This window comes from Toxorhynchites rutilus, chromosome 3, assembly GCF_029784135.1.
Source record: "Toxorhynchites rutilus septentrionalis strain SRP chromosome 3, ASM2978413v1, whole genome shotgun sequence".
NCBI lineage: Eukaryota > Metazoa > Arthropoda > Insecta > Diptera > Culicidae > Toxorhynchites > Toxorhynchites rutilus.
Window position 1 is genome coordinate 280291511 of NC_073746.1, and position 18348 is coordinate 280309858.

Below are 18348 nucleotides of genomic sequence, written 5' to 3' on the forward strand. Positions count from 1 at the left end.
TCCTTTCGCGTCGGGCAAAACCTTTGTGTGTGGATGTTGGCTGCTCGCTGGCTGAGGAGGAATAGAATCTAATTTGAGACGAAAATACTTTCATACGCGCCTAGTTGATGTTTTTCTTCTGCTTTGGTTCTGTGCGTCATTGCTCTGCACTGCTCTACTTTGTGTATATTCTGAGGTAAAAAAATTTGCAAGTCCGTACAAAACGGTAGCACGATAAAATCTGAGGTTGGTCAAGACGAGCACAATATTTATAATGCTTTTGCTGCCAGCAATCGCTAACCAATCACGAATGAGATGGGATTGTAAGCAGGTACCCATATTTATAGATTTTCTCGATTTCTAGAGTTTGCTTTCGCAGCAGTTTTTGAGGTATTGAAACAAGTTTCTAATAAGTAACAAAGTGATGTTTGTGATCTACATCTCTTATTTTTCGTATGAAATCATTATCATACTACTTCGTTCAGCCGGCAAAGCTGTATTAACGCTCGTCAAACCCTAACACCTCAACCTCAACCTTACTTCCCAGTACAGAAATGAAGACGCAGTCCTACGTCAATATCTATATCCTAGTAGAAGTTTGTTTTGTTTTTAAGTTTAACATTTAGGGCTCCTAGATAATTATATTATATTTTTCTTATTATTTTTTTAACGAATTTCGTGTAAATCCAAATATTATATTTTTTGTGCGGGGGATAGGGACCGCATTAACAAAATCGTGCAAAACTTTTTTTAAGAAAACTTTTTTTTGCGGTAGATAGAGACCGCATAAAAAAGTTTCCCCCAAGAAAATAACTCAAATTCACATCGTTCGCCGTTCAATTTCTTTTTGTTTCCCTGCTTTGCGATGGGACAGTTTGCCTCTTCGGTTGCGCGTGGCTGTTTTGTGCTTTTAGTTGCATACCGAAACGTGATGCTGTTAGATATCATGTCATGCAAAAACTTGTAGCATTTGATGGGAGGAAGGGAATGATTTCAGAATTGGATAATTGAGACGTAAATATGCTTTTTTCGCACTGAAATGCATATAAACCATCGAATAAAACTAAATTGACGATAACTTCGTCAAATATGCTTCTTTTCATATACCGCACAAAAAAACCGCACAAAAAAAATTCGTACAAAAAAAACCTCATAAAAACAGGTTTTACTGTACAGTTTGAGGCTTTGAAAATAATTCTGGTGCAACATTACATTTAGATGCTGTTGTTGATTCGATTTTAACGCAGATATAGACATACCTCATATTCAGATTTGGCATTCGATTAGAGATCAGGGGCTCGATTTAAATTTAAAATACAGATAGATTTAGCAATGAACTTGTTCAATGCCCAATTAGTTTTAGTATCTCTTTACAAAAATACATCTACAACGCTCCCAAAAACTCAACCAACCAACGAAATAATCCACAAATTATACTATGCAGCATCTTTCGCAGAACGGTAACAGAGAATCCGAACCGATTCGGTTGCATGGTGGTGACCGTTGCGGAACACTTTTTCACCTACAGTTTTCCACCGAACAACACAGCTCTCACTATTGGAAAATACTCTCGACACATTCGGAATGAAATTCGTTGCATCCAAACGCCACTTTTAACTCGGAAACAATGCTTGAATTCACGAAAATTGAATGATCGTTCGCAAAGAAAGCATCAATAAGTTGTACAAAAACATCGAAAAGAATACATATGAAATATTTGAGTTCAGATTCAAATCCTAGCTCGAATTTGTATTTTAAAGTAGAATTAAAACCACAGCTTAATTTCAAATGAATTTCCTAGTATAGATTTGGTACTTAATCTAGGTTCAGATCGAATTGAATTTCAGATTCAAATGCAGATTCCAAATAAAATTAATTTTTAATTTTCCTGGCATTCAGATGACAACCGTCATCCATTGTTTTCGCGTGATTGATGCAGCACACAGTGATGGTACAGATGTAAAATTTGGGTACCCTAAAAGAACTTTGTTTGGGATTTGAACATCGTTCCCCATATGATAGTTCCCGTTCACCCCTTAAAATCTTCCCTTGTTTGAGTGTGTGTGTTTTTTTTGTTTTTTATTAGAAAAAATGATGCCCAAATGTCATGATATGGTCAACTCGTTCTCACGAGAACATTAATGAATCCATTGACGCTTTTCAGAACCACCGAACCCTTCACTAAAGAGTTATTACAATACAATTCAATGCAATTGTTCGATGCATTCTAAAGTGATATGAGAAATAATAATAAGTTAACTGTTTTTTTTTGGCTGGGGGAAAGCTTGTGTGAATTCAGGAGTGCTTTAGGGATTATTGGTGGTTGGGCGTTTTTCGATTGATCGTTCAATTTTCACGAATTCATGCATTGTTTTCGGATAAAAGTGGCGTTAAAGTACAACACATTGCAAGCCGGATGGGAAGATGAGATTTTCTAATAGTGAGAGCTTTGTTCATCGGTAACTACTGAAAAACTACTTGAATATTCGAAGTTATTCAAATTGATAGCCCTTGGTGTAGTCTTACTTCTCTTCGGTATTGTCCCCGACATTACCACCCCGTCAATTCAAAAAAGACACGTATATTTTTTATTTCGCCTTCAGGGTGCATAATTCAGAATTCAAAAAAATAGGCTGTTACACCAGTACGCGCATTTTTGCAAATTTGTAACTTTTGAACGTTTAACGACCTACGACGAATATCAAACATCGATAAATATCAAAAACTCGGGAATGTTACGTTTTTCGTTTTTGAGATATATAATTAATTTCCTTTTTTATATTGGTTTCGAAAAATAAACTCATTTTTTGAATCTTTTAACCCTCTATCGCCTAAGTTTTTTTTTCTAAAAAACCTCCACTTTTATCTCGAATTTCCGACTTTCAACATAAAATACTCCCAGCAGAAAGCTGCCAGCATAAAAACAATGTGTTCTAGTTCTAGTGGGGGTGAACATTTAAAATAATGTCTGAATAATTTGAAAAGAAAATCCGCGAAGCCCGTCTAATGGCGGGCTTGGGCTGTAGAAGGTTAAACCGCCTGACCAATTTTTCGCGTTTGAGTTGCCATACGAAATTTTTTTCTGAGAAGTCCACTAGATACATTTTATTTGCATTCAGCAAATCGCAAAACGGTTAAGCGGTTCAAAAAATACATATTTTCGAAAATTGACGTATTGGGAATACAGCTGACTTACCAGACTATCCCAATTATTAATTATTCACCGTCGTTGGGGATGAGAATGGGTAAAAAAAGGAAGTTTTCGAATTTTTTGTTGAATAACTATCGCAAATTAGAGTGGAACGCACGTTTGATTATGTGCATATGTTCTTTAATAATGAACTTGCGAGGGTTCAGAAAATTGTTGAAAAGTATTAATTTTTCACTATACTGCGATTAAATGAAAGTTGACTCAATCTCACATAATTCAGATCAAAGGATCAAAGTAACGTATATTGTTTTCTTTTAAGGATTGTGTTTAGAAATCAATTTCTCAATAAGTTCAAGATAATTTAACAACATGTGAGTGTCTTGAATGATTATTTGATTTACGAAAATAGTGTCAATCCACCTAGAAGTGCGATGGAAATGATTACATTTGAATTTTTTTCTTAATTCTTCCGTCGACGATGTCTTCTGCCGTGATGCCTGGAGGAATATCGAACTTCTCTCGTCGCTTTCGCCCTCATCAACTATCTCTCGTTTCGAATTGAGAAATTCCTCGATTCCTCTGTTTTTTTATTCTTTTAGGTAAACTTGGAATATGTGAGATTCCAAATTTTATGAATTCCGAAATCAAGTTGCTCTTTTGATTGTCGTTAAGGTTTCCAATTAGCGGCATCATCATTCCTGGAAAATATGAATTCTGCAAAGATGTCGCTAAGGACGCTTTTCTCCTTATACGTGTTCAGAAGCTATCTCCAATTCCTCTTCATAGGTCCGAAAAAAGCCACGTCTAGGGGCGATGTAATGAGCGTTTGAATGAGAATTTGAAGAATTACTACTAATTGTGAGTATATTGGTGTATTTTTGCATGTACATTGCATCTTAGTTGTATATGTTCAATTTTATGCTTGTCCCATTCTCACCCCCACTCAGCGTAAATCAGAGATTATTTCGAAAATGTTGAAATTTCCACGTAAAAACGTTTTTAATGTTCAAAAACAATATATTCAACCAACCAATATTCTAAATATTAGTCATGATATTATAAATAGTAACTTTCTCCGTTTTTGACCCAATATCACCCCCATGACCCATTCTCATCCCTATCGACGGTACCCTAAGGGAAAATAGAATTGCTGTACTATCACTCCAACGAGGCTCCAATCAGAATGTTCCTTCAACCGACAGAAATTACAACATTCAACCACACACATAACATAGAGTCGTAATCTCTGCCGCCCAACACCCCGGCTTCGCATCAGCAGCTCCACCACGGTGATTGGTTTACCCATCACGAATCGGCTGTTCATAATCCAATCAGAGCCCGCAAAGCAAAGCTTCAATATTCGCTGTTCAAATAATTTGAGTCGATTATACCCGTAGAAGCACGCTAAGCCAGTAAACTCTCATACACACTCTCTTTCTCCCTCTCGTTTTGGTTCTTACTCTCGTTCAGTGTAGGTAATCGATACTTGGTGAGATTGCTCAATAGTAATGACTAATCTCACTCTCTCTCTCTCTCTCGTCATTTTCCACAATAACAATAGGTACTTCGTTTGTCTGCTCTTCGAAAAAAATATATATTGCAAAAACGAAAGACAGAAACAAGTTGCAAAAATCAACCATCGCTAATGGGTGACATAATGGGGCGCCTGAGAAGAAACCGAATTCCGATCCTCCGTCTGCTGCAGGCTTTCGTAGAAGCAGAAAAACAACTGCAGCGGCAAATGGCGCGAATCGAGGCCAGTAGTGCTAAGGAGACTGGTCTTAAATGGGTAAGAGATGGCAAAAATAATACATGGAGTCTCTGCAGCACTGTGCTATCCGACTGAAGGGGTTCAACGAACAGCAGGCAGGCACCCTTGGCAGAAATTTTGATAGGCCTGGGGATTATTGCATCACTTTTTGCAACAATGCTTGTGTAGTGGTCTCTCCTCGGACATTCTCCCATCCCACGGATCCAGTTTGGCATATTGATTTCTGCTTCTAGCTCACCAGCCGGTCGCCGTCCAGACGAGTTGCATTCTAGTGTTCCATTTACACTGACGGACGTAAATATTGTTCATATGCACTTGTCCTTTTTGATGATGATGAACTTTATCATGTAAATTTTTCCTATACTATATTATTGCCACCGTCACTATATAACATAACAATCAAATCTTCATGAATTAAGGAATTCAGGAATACATAAATGAAACAAATGGGCTGATCGATACTGCGGCCTTTGAATTTTATTCAGATGTAAACGTATAATGACAACTTTTATGCAATGAATAAATTCCAAGTTCATCAAATAAAAAAAAATTATGTTGTTTCGGCAGACGTATTTGCTCCGTACTATGAGATGGCGCATTATTTTCATTGAAAATCCACTATTTTCAAGGACTCGGCTAACCTTCCTTTCACTTGATTATTCTATTCTATTCTAAGCAAATCGCACTCATTTAGCTCCGTTTCAAAAAAAAAACTAATTCCTATTTTCTAAATGAGAATTATTATTGTAGATGAGACCATTTAATTCTAACAAAATTCTATAAAATAACATGGTGTAGCTCTTTTATGTATCGTAAAATCACCCGATACAAAGAATTGAAGTAAACATATCAATGTCTGACAAATACTTGAGTCCTTCAGTGTACAACTTTATCGGTTTTCTCCTATTTCACTGTGACCCAGTGGCTTGGATCAGTAAGCTGTGCGGCGGCGGTGGACATTAACTAAGCGAACATTCAGAGAGGAGATGTTGCAATAAGCGGTGTACTTTTACTCTCGTGCCGAATGGAGAGACTTATGATGTAACGCGCGCAAATGGTAGATCAATTGGCGAAGCGAGATAAGTGTTGTTTGGGACTAAACTTAGGGAGAATCAGAATTTATCGCTCATAGTGTCCATGTATGAAAATTGTCTTAAGGCAGTATTCTAGTCTAGAAATTTGAAAAAAAAAAATCCAAAAATTTTTTCCTTCATATTTCTGTAGTTTATGCATTCAAGAATATAACCTAGAAAGGACATATCGAAAATCCTATTGTTTACCGAGTTAGAGCATTTTAGTGATGCGGTACGGCCATAACAATGTAATCGCGTTTTTCTCGAAACTAGTTTTTTCAAACTGGCGTACACGGTATCTCAAGTTCAACTGAACCGATTCATGTCGAATTTATATGGATACACTCTGCAGGCATCTCACTATCACATGAACCTCTAAAATATGGTATTTTTTATGTTTTAATATTTTTCAAAAATCGGGAAACGTAAGAAAAACCGTTTTAAACCGCATTTTGTTTTTCAAACGGCCGTCATTTTGTCAAAAATAATGTTTTGACTTATCCGAGGTTAATGCGATAGAGGCATTTTTACTGATTCAGAATCTGTTCGATTTTTTTGTTTCAGATAACCAGAAGGGCTGAAATCGTGTACGCCATGGCACAACTTTTTTTTTTACCCTTTCACTTCATCAGCTACTAACTATATTAGTTATGAATATTTTTTCTCAGTTAAATTTTTGTTATTTTGTTAAAAGATAGATGAACAAATAATGGTTTAATCGATAGTAAAATATTCTTTGTTCTATATTTACGGAGCTCAAATAATACGTCCGAAATGCGTTTCTCTACACTAGAATACCCCCTCAAGCGACTTCTCTAATCTTTATGCGAAATTTCGCTTTAATTGATTTTACCATTCGTATTTATAACGTTAATTATAACATCGATCAAATCATTAAGTAGTCAGTGCAGCAACTTAAGCTGCTCCCTTGCACAAAAACTGCATCGGGTGAAAGTATGAAGAGATGTCACTTGCGATTTCTATTCTAATATTGTTCCAGCAAGCGAGCAGTCAACAGCTCTTAAGGTCATAAGTCTAGTTCAAGATTTTCAATGGCTTTTTTAATACTGAGTTTGGGGAGCAGCGTTTGTGTATCATTGCATTACACGTTCACATTGTTGTTGTTTCTATGCGTTGTGAAATATTTTTTTCTTAAAAAATGTCTAACTCATAAACTTCTTCTTGGATGGCACTAACGTTCCAGTGGACCTTTTTGCCTTCTCAAAAAAGCATTACTTGCGTCATTTTCTTTAGGGGAAAAGGGGGGACCTAAGCAAATCGCCTAATATTTCCAAACCAATACGGTCTAAATCAAAAATGTCACATTGTATACTGAGCTACACTTGTTTTCTCTCAATCAATAATGTTTAATCATTATATCAAGCTTCAAACTAATAAATATATCATAAAATAAAAGAAATGATTTTTGGACATTAAAATTTGATGCGGGGTGATTTGGACCGTCTGTGGGGTGATTTGGTCCAGTGTGTGTTTCATCGAAAAAACATACTTATGTTTATATAAAGTATTCTGGAATAATGTTACAATCAGTAACAGTGTTTTGGGATTAATACCAGGTGTCTTGGCTAGATTCCAGACCAGAAAAATTGGATTGAGACCATCTCGAATTCTGCATGGATTTTTTCACTGTTGTTTGAGCATTTTCGAACACTTTCGATGCTTGATCAAAGAAAATCCGTTCTTGATAGCCTGCGTTGCTCTTTCAAGCTCCTCCTTCTTTCAACGTTGTCTCTCAATCCTCTTTTTGTAATTAAGCGGCATCTGGAATCAATTAGACCAAAGAAAAACCTCAAATCTGTAGGACCAATTCACCCCACAAAAACGTGTCCATGTCACCCCACACAACATGCAAAAATTAAAATGCAATTAATCTCATTTATTGTTATCAAACTTACAGTTTCGCTGCATCAAATTGTTCCTCTTCTGTAGGCGAACAAAACTTTTTTGCATAATACACGAAAAGTTTGTTTAATCAACGGGAAAAATCTTAAAACCACGATCGGAAAATTCACATTTTTTAACAATCAAAGTGCTTGCTGTGTTCATGCTACCATTCCCTTCCACCTGTCGAATTTTACCAAAGTTTTTTTTTCGTTAGTTACATACGGTTCATTGATGAAAGAAGATGACATTATAAAAAATCCAAGTTGAGCCGTACTTTTTGAGATAATGGGGTGGTCCAAATCACCCCGTATGTCCAATTCACCCCGTGTTACCCTACTTGGTTGAGATTTTTATGCCGAATAACACGCCTTGAATGTACTGTGGAGTGGCTAGCTCTAGAATACGAGAGACCACAGTGCAAGCCGGAAGAATTTTGTTTGACGAAAAATCCCTCCACCAGAACGAGAATCGAACCCGAACCCCCGGCATGATAGTGTGGGACGCTAATCATTTAGCGACGGGAACACAACTCAAAAGCTGTAAGACATAAAAAATTTTGGTCAGAGAATTAATTGTAGGGAAATGATTAACACGTTCCGTGCCATGTGGGGCGACAAAGAATTCTTAAAAGAATATTGTAGAGTCAACTACTATAGACTCTAGAATGCATCGTATACGCCCCACTCGGCCTGAATGAAAAATCTTCAAAAGATAGTGTGGCACGGAACGTGTTAAGTTGAAACAAAACAAAAATTAAAATCTGTTTTTCTCAAAAAGTTTTTTTTTTAATTCTAAAAGAAATGTATAGCTCACAAAATAAACCAACCAGGCATCCAGACATTGGAAGAAAAGGTTTATTTCCATGTACTGTCCAGAAAGTAACGACGTTTCGGATTAGTGCACCAGTGAGCAGGGCTAGAGCCACCATCTTGGTGTCAAAAGATTCCTACGCTCAGTACGCATCAACTTCACAAGTGGCGAAATTTTCTACTGCAGCACACTAGTCATAGTAGGAAAAGTAAGAGACATCCTTCTACGCAGCTTGACAGGATTTTTTTGACTACAAGACGGCAGCTATAGCCCCGCCCCCTGCCGCGTTAGTCAAAAACATTTGGTATTTTCTGGAAATACTCGTATATAAATGATCACGCTAGTCTTGTATATTTTTTTTAATCCAAAAAATCGTTTGTTTTGTTAGGTCTTTTTGAAGTAAAGAAAAGTTGAAATAATCATGAATTCATTCACGAATGAAGGGCATTATCCATTCATTTGGATCAGGCGGCTCATTTAACTGAATCTTGGAATTGATAAAATTTGATATTAAAATTCGTTTAATTAAATATGGGCGCTTGTATGTGACTCTTATACATTCTTAAAGACGGATAATACATTACAAAAATGACCCTTCGAACGTTTAATTCCACTAAAATTTTCTGACACGGTCAGCATGTTCAAAAAGTCCGCAACTGGAATGAGTAACCATGCATAACAAGATGGTTCTAAAATTTCAACACTTCGAACTCAATCAATCGAAAATAAGGGAACAGTATAACATTGTAAAATTCTAGAGCATTACAAGAAACATATTCTCCCGAATATATTTGCGTTGATGTCACAAAAATACAAATGCAATATTCACTCGAATAGCAAGAATGGAAAGTTTAAAGAAATAGATTACGATTCTTGTTAAATCTTATGTTAATCAATGAAATCAGGACAACCTAAAAGAGCAGTTTGTTTTGTCAAAGAAAGAATGATTTGCTCAAATTATTGAATTTCTATATTAATCAAATCTCCAACCTAAATATGTGCAGCGATACAAATATTGGCGGAAGAGCAGCTTACATTTATAGAAGTAAAATTTCACCACTTCACCAACACCACTTTTCTATATTCTTGCTCATTTTCTCGGGCTTTCCCAAGACGTGCCACATGTCTCATTCTCAACGATATTTTCCAGATTTTTTTTCGAATCATCAATAGAAACACACATGAGGTAAATGATATTGGTTTGTCCAGTCGAAAATATGATCATGGTTTGTTCACTTGCATTCAGCTCTAATTCAGCAAACCTTTGTCAAATCAGGTATTCGAATGTTTCAAAACATATGAATAAAATTGCCTTTTTCATGATTTACAGTAGTTTTATAGTATATTTTTACGGATTCGCATGTTTCAAAGGATTATAAACCTTCTATTGGTGTCAATGCGCCCCTCATTCGAGCTAACTTCTAATCAATCACCAGATGATTACTTGGCACGTATTCAGGCCTTTCCTGGATTATAACACTTACAAATATTGTAAACATCATTCTTATACACCATTCGTATCAGAATTACATAGTTAAACCGCTTAGCGCGCTGCAGTTTGTTTATTGTGTTCTTCGCGAATACCAGAAATGAAGTTTCTCTGGGTTGAGTGTGTTGAGGTGAACACTTTTAAAATGCCCAAGATAAGGCAATATTTTGAAAAAACCTAAATTATAGTGGAGGCGATCCGGCGTAGTGGTAACATCCATGCCTCTCACGCTAAAGGTCACGAGTTCAATTCTCACTCCCTATATTCTTCCAAAAATGGAAGTAAAACAATCGTTGAACAAATCATTAAAAACATAAAAATTTTAATATTTTCAATACCTTATGCATTATGCAACAAGAGACTTGGGGCTTTTCAACAAACCCAAACTTATATCAATTATATGTGATTTTCATGAAGAAAAATCGATTTGCATTTACTAGTTGCGTAAAAACACCCCAAATCGGACAAACCAAGATCATTTACCCTAATATAAAGCAGGCGCTCCGTAGCCGAGTAGTTAGCGTCACACCTAACATGTCGGGGGTTTGGGTTCGATTGCCGTTCTGGTCGGGGGAATTTTTCGTGAATGAAATTGCACTGTGGTCACGCGTATTCTAGAGCTTGCCACTCAGAATGCATTCAAGGCATGTTATGTGGCATAGAAATCTCAACTAAGTACTAAGAAAAATGACGCAAGTAATACTACTTTGAGACGGCGAAGTTCCTCTAGGAACGTTAGTGCCATTTAGGAAGACGAAGATATAAAGAAGGCATTGCATAGGTTTTGCCTAGAATAACTCATAGATGAAATGGTAAAGTATTCGCCTTAATTTTTCATTTCGTTGCGTATGTTTGTTGCTCTTTTGTATTATATCGATTTAATATTATTTATTATCAGAGTTTTAAAAAAAAAACTATTATCTGATTGGGTTTGTGTAACCTTCTTTTTGGCCATCATACTATGGATGCACACAGGGTTGCCAATAATATTTTTCAAAAAACTGGAAGATTGCTCGTAAAAAAACTGGAAGAAAACTGGATCCTGTAAAACCGTTTTATTTTTAAAAATATTGGCTCTGAAATGATTTTTTTTGCTTGTACTAATGATTGAGCAATAGGATTTCCTTCGAAGCTTCGTGTAGTATTTATAGGATTAAGGGATGAAATTGCCAACATCCAGCATTGGCTAACAAAGTTGCATTCGCTACTCGGATCGATTCTGCAGAATGCCTCCTCCTTATGCAATCCTTAGCTGTGAGTGTGCATGCAGATCTTGCTCTTTTGTTGGCACACATATAAAAAAACTGGATAAAACTGGATGATATTTGAAAAAACTGGAAGATTTTAGGATTTAACTGTTTGACTGGATCGGAAGAAAAAAACTGGAAGAATCCAGTTTAAACTGGAACATTGGCAACGCTGGATGCACATGCCGAGATGTTCAGTTATTTTTATACACGCTAAAGTCTTTGATTGCTCATTTTTTGCATCGACGAAAACTTAATTGAACAAGACAGCAAACTGCTATATCGCAAGACTGTCTCTTCACACCCCCATCTTAACTTGCTGTAGATACTTTACCAAAAAAAAACAGACCATGTGCGGCCTAAAGAGAGCATTGCTCACTCGCTCGAATATACCACATAATACATATCTTTCCAGTAATCGATTTCATAATGTGTATTGGTAGGAGCAGACTAAATGCAATCAAACTCGTATATCACGTTCATTTGACAGGACAGGAGGTTCAACTGTTCTAAAAAATAAAATGTACCCGGTTTTTCCCACCCAATTGCAATTATTGCATCAGAGCGATTAACTCACCGAACGGGTGTTGCAAATCCGCCGACTAGCATACAAGTATACACGAGAGACGATCACTCTTTGGTGTAACACAACGTTCCAGCTTCTCAATTATCTGAGGCCGATCTGTGCAGCAAAGCAACGGCTCGAAATTTACTAAGCCAATGCGCCAATTTCACACCACTTTTGAACCGGTGGTGTGGCCACAGAAGCCAATAATAATGCTGCGATCGTTCGAAGTGGAGCACCTGTGCGTATGAAACGCTTTTGCCGAACACTTGGCGGATGATTGTTCCCATAATTAAGTTGTTACAGAAAGAGAGATAGAGAGAACATTTTGGTACATTGCGTTAAACGGATACGCAATTTCGATGGCTGCGCTGAATCATTGCACTAAACGGCGGAGATGTCCCACTATGTTCGTTTGTTCGGAATAGAGAGTTATTCAACTGTAGCTTCTAGGCGATACCTAGGCGAAGGTTGCGTAGCTTTGTTTTTCAATCTTGGTTTGGTTGGTTGGATTAGATGGATGTCTATATTTACTGGAAGATTTATTCCCAGTGTTTACTAAGAAGAGTATCATTCTGATTTTTCCTTCCACTTTTTTCGAACTCTGTCCATATCAAGGTAACGCTTCAACGCTTCAGAATACAGGATCAGTAATATCGCATTACAGCGGGATATAGTGTTCCTGCCATTAGTCTTAAGGTGGGACCACAATGCCGTGCTATGCGTCGCATTGCGACAATTGTGCTTTGACACTTCATTTTAAATATGTGTGTTTCCATTTAGTCAAACACAATAATGCGTTGCGTCATTAGCATCGTTGTACTAAACGCTAGCATTTGTTCTAAACTGCTTGCGCCGAATTATCGATGGCAGTGGCATGGTGTCGACATCTGGTGGCAACTTCAAATTAGGGCCATAATTTGGATCCCAAACTCGTTAGTGTAATCTCTATCAGATTAGAAGACACGAAGCCGGTTTTTAAATTCTAAAATTTGAATGAAAATTTTCACATCATGTTATTTGATTATTTGAAACACGTGTTTCTGACTTTCATTCAACCATATGGCTAAACAATTCCAACATTGTTGCTGAATTTTTTCATCATAATATAGAGTTGTCTTCATAATCAATTTTCGTATGAGACTTTTTCACCACCTGCAAACAAAAATGTTTTTCATTTAAATGGAATACTAGTTTGATATAGAAAAGCTAATTTACATTCATAATTTTAATTTTGAAAACGGTGTTCATTCCGACTGAAAATCAGCTATTCTTTCACGCTCCCCTAAATTATTAGGTATATTGAAGTTTTAGGGTGCAATAAATGTTTCTATGATGGTTAGAATCTCCACCCCCCTCTCTTAGGGGGGGGGGGGAGGCTGCCATACAAATGAAACACAAATTTCTGCATTACTCGAAAATTATGCGAGCAAATGAAACCAAATTAGGCATATTGAGGTTTTAGGGTGCAATAAATGCTTTTACGGTGGTTAGACACTCCTCCCGCTCTCTAAGGGTGGGCTGTCATACAAATGAAACACAAATTTCTGCATAACTGGAGAATTAATCAAGCATAATTTGGGATGTGAGGATTTTTGGGTATGAGAAATGTGTCTATAATGGTATGACACTCCTCCTCCCTCTGGAATGAACGGGGGTCCCATAAAAATATTACACATATTTCAACCATAAATATTCCAACCAAACATGACAGTTGAAAATTTCCGGAAAACTCTGAAGGAAAAAGAGGAAAAATCGGAAAATTAAGTTCCCATATGTTCTACCATTACATAGTGACAAATGCTGTTAGTCCATTTGATGTTTGCGCTAGCGAAATTGATCTTTGTTTGAAAATGGAAATGGATTTTAATGTGATGAAACGCACTCCTATATCTTCTTCTATCTATACCAAAAAACTGATTGATAAGAGCAGAACTCGAGGAAGGTATTGTCCGATTTAGGGCTGTCTTTATTCTATCATATTTTCTGTATAAAACATTCATTCCATGTAACGAAGAAACATGTTTTTTACAAGTGGTTGAAAAATCTTAAACGAGAATTGTGTCTGAAAATTATCTGATTTTATAATGATGAGTTTTGTTAGAAATACTAGGAATTTTATAGTAAAAAGTAAATTCAACGGGGTCGAATAGATCAATCAATCAATGAATGAACAGTTCTGTGATTGGGCCCATGAACTTGCTCATAGTAACAAAACGTGAATGTTTGGAGGTATTGATAACAAAAAACAAATTTTGGGCGGGACGAAGTTTGCCGGTTCAGCTAGTTTATATATAAAATGTATTAGATGAGAAAATGCAGCTTTTACATATTCCCAGAAATCCGAAACATTTGCGATGTCCGTTAGCCACCACGATTTTCAAAAGAGTTCGACAAAACGAGATGAAATTCCCCGTCAAATACAGCCAGTTGCATCGAAATAAGTCTATTTTACGAAGAGTTATTACTATTCGAACATTGACCAATATGCTATTCCAACTATTTTGTCTACCACCCGTCCATGAGACTAGCGATGTCGGGTTTTTTTTCGATTAGTCGATTCAACGAATACTTATCACAGAAATCTATTATTGTTCGAACGATTTCTAAGAAACTAATTGTTGAAGCGAACGAATAATTTCAAATTTAGACATTTCTTTCGGTTTTTTTTTTTTCATTAGATAAAATTTACCATTTCGTAAACTTAACTTCGTAACTATGAACATTCGTGGAACTGAACCATATTCAAAGATGAATTCAATGAAATGCATTGTTCTTGAAGACTCACTTTGCATTGTTTTCGTTTGACAATAAGAAAAAAAACATTTTATTTTATGTTTGAACCAAAATTACGAAATTACTGAAGTAGCTTATGTTCAATATTCAATTTGTTTCTGTACGATCATGGTGTGTATACTGAAATTTGAAAACTGTATTTGTAAACTGAAAACTGAAATGAAAATATATTATTAAGACTCATCTTGGTGCTGACGATTGCAAGGAGTAATGATACTCACTTGTTGTTTTGGTGCAAACTGTAGTGTGAAGTGTTCCTATAATTTACTTCAAACTTTGAGCGATCGGCTAGTAAAAGCGCCTGAACGTATCAATATGGAATGTTCACAGGAGTTTAGGGGAAACACTAGGCTCAAATTTTACCTGCTGCCATTAGAGTTTACTGTAATATTTGCAAAGTTACAGAATATTTTCTAAAACACCATAAAAAACGTGTTTTTGGCGCTTTTTTGAAATCGATGCAAAAAAATCAATTTTTCTTTGTCAACGCAACAAGTTAGCTTTGTACAGAATGCGATCATTATTTATTAAATTATTCATCATCAAATACAAAGCTCATATTTCTTCTGAAAACCTACAGTATATTCAATTGTAGCCAATTGTAGAGAAGACAATTTTAAGAATTTCTCTGAATTCATCGTCTATGTTTTGAGATGAATCTTAATTCGCCATATAAGGAAGGTTTAGAAGAAATGGAAGAATATAGAAATGTGTTCTAATTTTGTTTTTTTGTCGATTATAGTTATGTTTACAATAAATTAGAAGAAAAAATTGTCAGAACATTTTTTCCTTACACTGGCATACGTGAAATGTCATATCTGAAAACTGGTGAGAAAAGCGCGTATTAACCATTTTCATTGTTCCCATAAGGCAATACGGAGGTATAATAAGGATATAATTGTGATACGTTCATTTTCGGCGAGAAAATGTAGCCGATATTGGGCTTCCGAATCATGGTTCTACTCGACATATGTGTTTATTAGTACGGTCGAAAATGACTATAGATTGGTAGTATTTACCAAAAAATTCGTTATATTTACTAATTATTTCTCTCAGTGTACGTTCCTACGTTTCTACGAGGTTCCTCTAGGAACGATAGTGCTATCGGAGATGAACACCATGACAATGGGCCTGATTACGAACGTCACTTCACGGTGAAAACGGAATAAAATGCATACAAATTGCATACAATTCATTTCGTTTTCACCGTGAAGTGACGTTCGTGATCAGGCCCAATGTCCAACCAGCAAAGCTTTGGTAGGAAACCCAGTATTGTAATATCAACTCATCTAATCATCTCAATTGTTTGATTTTCATTAAAAGTATAGTAAAGTAAAAACCAGGAAAAATCAGGTATAAACGAGTGTTCGTCAGGATATCAGAGAACGTGTCAAAAAGTCTGGGATATCCTGAAAAATCAGGAAGGTTGGCATCCCTGATGCGGGCTGAATGAATAGTGCAACCAGAACCGGGTTCAACGTGTTAATTAGCAGCTGTAAAGCCTCCGATTAGTTGATGAGCAATTAATTTGAAAACTTAGACATCACTACATGAGACTCAAAACTGTTGAATATGCAGGAATACCCGACATAAAAAATCAAATGCATCGCATCGCACTCACCCTTCTACTGTCTGACTCGGTTCTATACTCTCAGTCCTTCGGTTTCAAGTTTTTTTGGGATATGACCGCTTCGCACCAAAGCGACGCCTCACTCTCCACGCGTATGGTGCCTTTTTGTGCTTATTTTGCTAGACTCTGCACAAACACCACTAACAACATCGAGTTTGCGTCTCGCGTACGAACTTTGTTTGGTTTGTTTTTCTTTTCCCACTCTCTTGTGTATGTGTTGTGTACGTATGTCCCGAGTATTTTGTGTCTCCTAGTCGCAAAATTGCTTGGCTTGTTGTTCGTAAGAATATATTTACGATTGACGAGCGCCGCGCGTGACGCGCTGCTTGAACGAGGGACCGCTGACGCTGTCTACGGACCGGGGGAAGGTTGGTTTCGATTTGAGTGTGGTGTCTCTTTTTTTGCTGTTGCATTCGTCGTTAGTAGGCAAGTGTTTGTCGGTCAGCTCGGTTTTCGAAGCGAAGGGTTCTTTATGTCGGGAGCTTCGAGTGGTTTTGCTTGGTAGTAAATAGTTATATTTATTATTCGGGGGTGTAGTGGTAGCTCGTAGTCTACTAGGCAGTAACAAAAGACCAGTCTCTTTCGCATTTAGATTGGTTCTGTGCGTCGAGGAGTTCTGTACGCTTTTCATCAGTGTCCAATTTGTTCGTATTCGTATAATTTTAGGTTTTATCAAGCATTTCGACAATCGTCAATGGTTCTGTGGGAATAAGTTAATTTTTATCCTTAGTTGTGGCAACAACGAATTTAGGAGAAAATAGTGTTCGGTTGTAAGCACAACGGCGTGAACTATTTTGCAGTTCTTTAAAGTGAGTGTAATATTGTGTGCGGGTCTAGAACATAATGTCAGAAATCGTTTTCCAAGGAGAACGTGTGAAAGCTGAATAAAGGAAGAAAAAATCCAACAATTTGGTGTAGTATTAGTGAACAGAATGTTCGCTTTTGCGCGTTACTTTGTGTACAACGAGTCGCCAGTTTTTTTTAGTTATATTTCATATGTTTTAGAATCCCGTTCTCCTTAGATTTCATTGTAAAGTAACCATTTTTTGTTCTTTCATTTTACTCAATTATACACAACATAGTTTCCCCCGTAGATAACAAGCGTGCCGGAAAAACGAAAGCAATTTAAATAAACATACAAGTGTTCCAGAAGTGCGAGGGAAGAGCATTTATAATAACGTTAACTGTTTGCGGAAAACGGCAAACCAGTGAGTGTGCAAAATTAAAATTTTCCTTTCCAAGAAGGGGTATGAGTAAAACGATAAACAAAAACAAAGCAACCGGCAAATAGGTAGCATATTCAGTGTGTGCCGTGCAACAAAAGGCTTCTCCGCCCACGTGTTGTGTTATATTCCGTGTTGGCGAGAATTTGATGAACGCTACCTCTATCGGCGGAACTATTACAACAATAGCACCGCAGCAGACCCGGAATACATAGGTTTAGCTGTGCACACCTTAGTAGTTATCGGCGGAATACCTTTCAATAGGTGTTTAGTTGCGGTAGCTTCTGTGGTAATTTACGCCACGATTCCGCAATAAACGGTGCGCCCCATGCAAAGGGAAGGTTCCTCAATATTTACAATAGCGAAGGTAAACAATTGATGGTGTTTGGAAATGATATTGCACGAGAATTTGGTTATTATGTTAAAGCTTTTACCCGTTGTTCGAAGTTCTCTTATTCCGGAGTTTATCCGTTCTGAGCGTAATGAGTGCAAACGGAATACCTCTTTTGAAAGACAGAAACCTTGGGTTGATGCAGAGCTTAGAGCTAAAGAGTTGCTTGTCACTGAAGACCCTGGAGGTGGAGTGGCCAAAGTATCGACTGTAACTTATTCTAATCACCCGCTTGTCAGATTAAGCACTAATTAAGCACTAAAAAATCGTAATCACTGCTAAATTTATAGAAGCGCCCAATTGTAGTCGATTTTAGCA

General features: G+C 36.8%; 1 protein-coding gene across 1 annotated transcript in view; it reads left to right on the forward strand.

Annotated features, from left to right (window-relative positions):
- LOC129774267 (uncharacterized) overlaps positions 1 to 18348 on the forward strand; it is a 70288-nt gene that overhangs the window by 19528 nt on the left and 32412 nt on the right. The gene's annotated exons all lie outside the window — the stretch shown is intronic.